The sequence below is a fragment of the Temnothorax longispinosus genome, chromosome 11 (genome assembly GCF_030848805.1).
Source record: "Temnothorax longispinosus isolate EJ_2023e chromosome 11, Tlon_JGU_v1, whole genome shotgun sequence".
Taxonomy (NCBI): Eukaryota; Metazoa; Arthropoda; class Insecta; order Hymenoptera; family Formicidae; genus Temnothorax; species Temnothorax longispinosus.
This window is the reverse complement of record NC_092368.1, coordinates 8,727,283-8,736,020: the sequence shown is the minus strand read 5'-3', so window position 1 is coordinate 8,736,020 and position 8,738 is coordinate 8,727,283.

Sequence of the window (8,738 nt, the reverse complement as noted above, 5' to 3'; positions counted from 1 at the left end):
TTAGTGATCCAACTAATTGTTTGTACGGTACACCTTTCATTTCATCTCTTTCAACATCACTATGTGGACTATCACATTTTGATAACTTTACCCCTAGATTGATTGGCATTTTACATGTCTTACAATCATCCATTCCATATTCGCTTAACAACTTATTTAAATATAACATTTGCGAAAGTTACTTTATTCTCTCCGTGCTCGATAGTTATATCTAATAAGTATGACGCTCTACCTAAATCTCTTATTTTGTATTCTAACATAAGTAATGACTTAACTTCGTTTATCTTGTCAATTGATCGAGCAAATAATATAATATCATCTACGTATAATGTAAGAATTAGATTATTACCATAAATATAAACACAGCTGTTTGCTTTCCCCCCCCCCGGGTCACTTGGCATTCGTGCCATTTGATACGGGTATTTGCAAACCCGGGGTCCCGAACACAGCAGCACCGTAATCTCCGTCAGCCTCTCGAGGCTGTCGGAGACCGGGAAGTCCTTTGGAACTCGCGAGGAAGGCGCCCTCTATAATAAATCGCCCGGCTCTGCGAAGCCGTGATGACCCCCTAAGGGTCAGTGGCGGCTCTTCGGAGGCGTGACTGACACGGGTCTGGCAAACCCGGGGCACCTGAGCTCGGGCAGGCTGGGCTCGTTAGTCCCGGAAGACAAACCAGCCTAGGGGAAGGCAACCCCGAAATCAAACCAACTCCTTAGATCAACATGACGGACAAAAGAAAACAAATGGACTTACCACCCCAGGATGTTCGGACATCGAGAGGTCGGCACGAAGAGAGTATTGTCCCAGCTCTCCTCCTATCGTCATCAAACGATGGGCCAGCCGCTGAGTTGGGGGCGAGCTCAGCGATGGAAAGGGTGATCGCTGCCAAATCGGAGTCTGAACGGGACAGAATGGAGGACCCACAGGACTTCAAGTCGATGGAGACTTGCGACTTGGTCGAGGAAATCAGGTGCTATGTGTTTGACGTGATTCTCGCCGAGAATTGTTCGTCGGAATTGATGGCTGAGGGTGAGATAATCTACGACATCGCCAAAATATTGTGGAAAAGAATTGATGAGGAGAAAAAGGCGCTTAAGTGTAAGGAGAGGGATACACTCTTCTTGGAAAAGAAGGTAGGTCAACTTAACAAAAGGTTGAATGCGATTGAGAGCGCGTATGGTGCGTGTAAAGCTGAGCTTATAGCATGCAAGGCCAAGCTGGCCGAGCGTGAAGCCGCTCCCCCAATCAAGGAGGTCGAGATGGCGGAGGTGTCGCCCCACACCGAGGTGAGGGATGCCTCCGTACAAACTGAGGGATCGGGGACGCAAATGGTGGTGACTTCGGTAGGGGTGTCTAAGGATGTAGCGCGTCGAGAGCCCGATCCGAAACTAATCTCTCGGGTTGAGGCTCTCGACCGTAAGTTCGACGGTTTTACGAGAAAAATGTTTAGACTTCGATCTCTTGTTGAGAAGGGGGTGGTTGCTCCTCCCGCTGGGGATACCAGTAGAGGGCCTCCAGAAAGAGTAAGGCTCCTGGCAAACTGCCTCCTTCGGCGAGGAGACCGGAAGAGTCGCGGCCCAAGGAAAAGAAGAAAAGGGAGGAGAGAATATTTCTGCGTTTGTTGCCTCTGCCACTGGACGTTTGAGGCCTAAGGAAAAGGAAAAGCCGTTTCAGGCTAAGTCTGTGAAAAAGGAAAGAGTGCCCCCCCCCCCCAGAAGGGCAGCCGTGGGCATCACAGTCCCCGAGGGGGGGGACCGCTTCAGAAGAGCGATCACCGAGGGTCTCTTGTGGGAGGTCCCTGAGATCGATTCTGGGAGGAAGGCAGACTTGCTCGCCGCTCGTGTGAGAAAGGTTTTTGCTGGGAAGGAAGTGCGGGTGTCCAGGCCCTCCAAATACACTGAGATCAGTGTGGGGGGCCTGGATGACTCCGCTACTTGTGAGGACATTGCCTCATCCGCGATATCTACTGTCGGGGAATGTCCAGTCGAGAATATTAGGGTGGGCTCTATTTGGGGTTTGGCTTCCGGGGCGGGGTTCGCGTGGGTGCGATGCCCCGCGGGCGCCGCCTCGAGAGTTTTCAAAAAGGGCATTACGGTGGACTAGAGTAGAGCTCGTTTGGAGCCGCTCCAGGCCCGTCCCCTGCGGTGCTACCGCTGCCTGAACGTGGGTCACGTTCGGGCGCGGTGCATTGCTCCGGTGGACCGTAGCGATAGATGCTATCGCTGTGGTGACAGATCCCACCGAGCTGGCCTTTGCACTGCGGGGGCTCCGAGATGTCCGTTTTGCGCGGACTTGGAGCTCCCGGATGGGCATTGGCTGGGGGGAGGCGGGATGTACGCGCGTCTCGCAGGGGGATCTGGGGGAACGTGGGCCGCCGGTTAAACCGGCCGGAGGTGCCCGAGCGGCGGTTCCTCCTTTCCCTATACATTCATCCACCTCCGATATGGAGATGGGTGGATGATGTTAGGTGCGGCGGTCTAGGAGGGACTTGGGCGGATTCTCTACGGGGTTTCCGCCACTGATGCTTCTCTCAGCCCGCAGAATTTGGGGCTCTTTGAGCCGCTTTCTGTTTGGTGTTGGGTTTATGTTCTAATTACATACGGGAATTCGTGGTCGGGACTAAAAACCGGAATAAAATGGCTGGGATCGGCTCTGAGGATGACCGAGCGGAGTTTGTCAATATTGAACGCCCCAGGGCCAATAGTAGGAGTCCTCTCAGGGATGCGTCTAGTATAGGGGCAAAAATATGCGGGTATGTTGAGGAGAAAATGTGGATGGAGAGGATTTTCCTCGAGAATCTCAATGCTTGAAATGGACGACAGGACCGGAGATGGTGCCCTGGAAAGTTCCTTGAAAGGAACTAGGGAATATTCTTTCTCGTATAGGCGAAGAATTGGAGGAAGGTACGGGGGAAAGGGAGTCAGATAATTCTCCGGTGCGAATCAGAGAATAGGAGGGTTCGAATCCCTGGGGGAAGAATCGGGAGTGTCAAAGAATATGCGATAATTAAAGGGGGGATTCGAGGATGCGATAATTAGGGGGTGATTGGTGTAGTGGGGAAGGCGGTTCCTACAGCAAAGCTGGGGGAAGTGGCGGAGTGGCGAGTCGCGGAAGACCTGCGTTCTCCCGTTCGCGGCGGAGAAACTCTATCGTTATTCTCTTTAATCTCCTTCGCGCTCGCTGATTTCGACGATTCCTCGTCCGCTTGAGAACCGTGCAGAGATTCCGTCTACGAGGGGGGACTTTCGGGTTCATCAGAAATATTTATTTGTTGCGACGTTATTTCTCTATATTATTTTCCCCGAGCCGTGAGGCGGGACTGAATCGCGTAGCAAATCTCTGATCGGGTGGCAGAGCGGATCTCGAAAGCGATACGAAACTACTTTGGGCGCCAGGTGTGGATATGGCCACACCACCGTTTACTCTAACCCGCGGAAAGTACTCTACATGAATTCTACATAGATTCGAAACAAACTCTCATTATCGATATAACTCTTAATTCATATGTCAAGATACACCCGCTCTGACCGATCGCAACGACTGCTCAGGATTTTCGGTAGAGGGTCGTGGTTCTTACATAGGCCGAATGCGGAGGGGTTTGACCGTGGTGAGGCAAAGACAAACACAAAAGAAAGCACTCAAATAACATGTAAATCAAAATATAATATAATAGAAAGCTTGATAATTGCGTTACACTTGCAGGACGCGAGCGAAGTATTCGCCGCGATCAATCCATCGACCTCGCAAGGTCTTTCGAGGGGTCTGCGCGTTATCAATACTCGGACGCAGAAATAATATTCCCGGACCAACGTACGTGTAACGTGTATTCGTAATAAGGAACAATCTACGCTATGAAGTACGCGAGGCGCAATAATATACACCGACGAAGTAATACACGCCAGGAATAATCTACGCGATGAAATGCGCGAAACGTAATAATATACGCCGACGAAATAATACACGCAAGAAATAATCTACGCGATGAAATGCACGAAACGTAATAATATACGCCGACGAAATAATACACGCAAGAAATAATCTACGCGATGAAATACGCGAAAAGTAATAATATACGCCGACGAAATAATACACGCAATCACAATAATCCACTCTAGGGGATGACGAAATAATACACGCAATGAACTACGCAGAACGCAGTAACAAGCTTAGCGGGAGCGCGAAAACTAATATTAACTCATACACGAAATGCAATAATACAGGCTTACGAACGAAATAATACACGCAATAAACTACGCAGAACGCAGTAATAAAGCTTAACGGAAGCGCGAACTAATATTAAGTCATACCCGAATGGCGACAATATAGGCCAACGAACGAAATAATACACGCAAACGAAAGGATACACGCAATCGCAACTAACAAAGGAGTACACGCAGTATAATGGGTACGATTCTCCTCGCCCCTCGGTCCACTCCGCGAGCGCGTGATACTTCCGCACGATACACTCCGGGGCGCGTGATATCTCCACCCGGAGGAACGCAACTCTAAGACTAACGAAAACGCGAAACCGAAAATAGAATAATCTCAAATGCACACCCCCGACTCGTTACTCCGCCGCCTCACACTCGAAGTACCGGGCGCGGTAATTAACGGGTCTACGTGCCGATACGCCCCAGAATGAATGCACGGACGAGATTCACGCTACCGTGGACGCGAGACTTACGATTAACGAAACACTAAGACTACCGGAAACGCGAAAACAAACACTCGGATTAACGGAAGCGCGAAAACTAATATTAGGGTGACTGTTGAGCCGATCCGCCTAATCGCATAACACTCGCAAGGATCGTAACACGTGGCAAGGCCGCCACGTCGTACGCCGACACGCTATCACACGCAACCATACACCGGATTGTCGAGTCGAGCGGAAAAGGACCCCCTTTTTACTCTATTCACGGAGTAGCAGCGGGCGGGATATGTCAGATCCGTAAAAATGACGAAAGCACTAATCCCGAGGGATTCACGACATTAGTGCGTAGGTCGGGAAGCGATCCTACGCATATCTCCAAATACGAAATACGATACGTGAAACGGTACTCGACGTTCCGCCCCGCTGGCCCCCGTTACCTTACTTTCGGGATTGCAGGTCGTTTACAAAACTCTCGTGGTCCTCGATCCTTCCTCCGTGATGGGCTTGTAGGGCCGCCGCCCTCGCTTAATACACCCTCAGGACTCCTCGCCGGACGTCCACGCACGCTCGAAATCGGCCCAACAGTGACGATCGTGGCGGGCCCGCTTCGCGGCCCCCTACATATTTGAGGCGCTTCACCGCGCCGGCGGATGGCGCCACCCGGCCTACTCGTGTAGGGTTGTGCGAGGTGGATAGACAATTACGAGGCGAGATGTAACACAATAATCAGTCTTTAATATATCTTCTCTTTACAGGAGATGTGTCTCGTGTACGAATCTTAACTCTGGCGCGAACTCTCTACTCTTCGGGGAGATGAGCGTGTGTTAGCTAGATAGGCAAAAGCGTGAGAAATGTGGTTTGGTGTAGACGGTGTAGCTAGTGAGATTCAGTGTTACCAATATCCCTACAGTACTCCCCCCTGAGTGAATGTTTGTTGAAGCGAAATAAATAATTATAAGTTAGTGTCTCTTTGGTAACTGGAATTGCACTTTTTTTCTTGCTCCTGGATATTGCCTTGGTCCCTCAGGTTGTCTTTGGTTGCTCGCTGGAGTTAGCTGCTGTGGTGCACTAGTAGATGGTTGACTACATGATGAACTGGCAGTCTGCTCCGGTTGATCTGCATCCATCATCTCCGCAGCTGCAAGATGAGCGGGTTTGAGGCGCTCGATGGACAGGTTGATTGGCTGTCCGTTGATGTCGACCTTGAAAAGTCGATCGTTGATCCTCTCGATAACGCGATGAGGACCTGAATAAGGGTTGTCGAGTGACTCTTTAGTTGTGCCCTCCTGTCGCAGGAAAACGTGCGTACAAGAGTACAAGTCCTTAAAGCAAAAGGTTTTCTTCCGACCATGATGCGCTGCTGGAGTCGGCTTCAATGCTCGCATGTGTATGCGAAAATCTTCCAGAAAGAAGTTTGGATCGTTGGGTACCTCTTCATGTGTGAAGAATTCTCCGGGTATTCTCAACGTAGTCCCGTACAGATACTCAGCTGGTGAAGCTTTAATGTCTTCTTTGTAGCACGTCCTGAGACCAAGAAGTACAACAGGAAGTACCTCAGTCCATTTCTGTTTCTCGTGACATTTGATCACTGTCTTCAGTGTGCGGTGCCAGCGTTCAATGAGTCCGTTTGAGGCTGGGTGGTAGGCTGTCGTGCGGATTCTGTTGCCTCCCACTAGTTGCAATAAGGCTGTGAATAGCCTGCTCTCGAACTCGGATCCCTGGTCGGTAGTTATTAACTTCGGTGAACCAAACCGAGAAATCCAGTGCGTAAAGAAAGCTTTGGCTACCGTTTCTGCTTGGTGGTTCGGAATAGGAATAGCTTCCGGCCACCTGGAGAATCTGTCTATCATCGTTAGACAATAAGTGTTGCCTTCGCTGGGAGTCATCGGTCCGATTATGTCGATATGTACGTGGTCGAACCGTGAGTCCGTATGCGGGAACGTTTCTGGTTGCAGGTGAACGTGGCGTCCTATCTTCGCGCGTTGACACTGAATGCAGGTCTTGACCCAATCTCTGATGTCCTTCCTCATTGATGGCCAGACATAGCGCTGTCCGATGATCTTCGTGGTAATCTTGCCACTGGGGTGATTCAGATGGTGAAAAGCGTCGAACACTTGCCGTCGAAACGCTTGCGGAACGAAAGGACGAATGTCGTGCGCTGAAACATCACAATACAGAGCTTGGTGGTCTGGACCAAATGTGAGCTTTTGAAATTTCAACGAAGTCTGGTTGTCTCTGAGTAACGAAGTCAGTTCCTCATCTTCACGTTGAGCCTTGGACAGATCTTCAAAGTTGATAACTGATGGAAGTCGAAGTGCGTCCACTCTGGAGAGTGTATCGGCTACAACATTCTGCTGCCCTTGGATGTATGTGATTTTTGTCGTGAATTGTCCGATTAAACTGAGCTGCCGGAGTTGTCTGGGAGAAGCCTTGTCCGACTTTTGCAGGAATGCATACGTCAGTGGCTTGTGATCCGTCCGAACTTCGATGTCTGCACATCCTTCGATCCACGGTCTATAGAATTTGATCGCTTGGTATATCGCGGTCAGCTCTCTATCATACGTGCTGTAGTTCATCTGGGCAGGCGTGAACTTCTTCGAGAAAAATCCCAGGGGTTGCCAACTGATGTCGTCGGTCGATTGTTCTAACACTGCCCCCATGGCGATGCCTGAAGCATCCGCTGTGATTCGCATTCTGGCGTTCGGCGCCGGATGCGCTAGCTGCGTTGCGTTGGCCAGATCTTGCTTTACTTTCTCGAAAGCTTCGATGGCCTCTGCTGTCCACTCTATTGATCGTTTGTCGTTCTTCTTGGAGTCTCTGAGATATGCATTCAACGGAGCTTGTGTGGCTGCGGCGTTCGGGATGCAACGATGGTAGAAGTTGACGGCTCCTAAGAATCTACGAAGCTCTTGCACTGTCTCGGGTCGTTTAAAGTCAAGGACACTCCTGACTTTGTCTGGCAACGGCACAGATCCTTTACTGGAGATCCTGTAGCCCAAGAAGTCTACTGACTCTGCTCCAAATACGCATTTATCCAGGTTGATCTGAAGTCCGTACTCCCTCAGTCGATTGAAGATGATCCTCAAGTGTCGTTTGTGCTCTTCGAGCGATGAAGAAGCGATAAGGAGGTCGTCGATGTACGCAAAGACGAAATCGAGCCCTGCCACAACTTGGTTGATGAAGCGTTGAAAGGTCTGGGCTGCGTTTCTCAGACCAAACGGCATTACTAGAAATTCAAACAATCCGAAGGGTGTAGTGACGGCTGTCTTCGGGATGTCTTCGTCAGCTACCGGTATTTGATGATAGGCCCTGGTCAAATCGATGGTTGAAAAAATTGTCTTGCCATGTAAGATCGATGAGAAATCCTGCACGTGCGCGATTGGATATCTGTCGGGTCGTGTTAACGCGTTCATCCGACGATAATCGACGCACGGGCGCTAGCTGCCGTTTTTCTTCCTTACCATATGGAGGGGGCTGGCCCATTGGCTTTTCGAGGGTCGACAATACCCTAAATCTATCATGAACTGAAATTCCGCTTTTGCTGCTTTCAGTTTGTCCGGCGGAAGACGTCGTGGTCGCTCAAACACTGGCTGTCCAGACGTCTCTATGTGGTGCTTCACAGTGTGACTAGTTTTCGTGATGGCGGTGGACGGTTTCATGATTTCGGAGAATTCGGCGAGGATATCGGCTAACGGCGCAGTTTTATCGAAGCTGTAAACACTATGTAACGGTGCTCTGTTCGAAGTTGTTTTCACCGTCAATCCTGTCTCCGCGTCTTCCAGTGTCTTCGAACGAAGGTTCAGGGTGAGGTTATGCTTGAACAACACGTCTGCTCCTATAATTGCGTATGGTACCTGAGCGATAAGGCAGACGCACCGAATTGGTCGACGGAGTCCAAGATCCAACATCATCACGCGTTCGCCGTATGTTCTGATATGTGTTCCGTTTGCGGCATAGAGTGTGCCTTGAAAGTGGTTAACCGGGTCCCAAGGACGTGGTGGAACTACCGAGACATCCGCTCCTGTGTCCACCAGGAAACGGAGTCCGGATATCTTATCCGTGACGAAAAGTCGGCGAGACGAGTCGG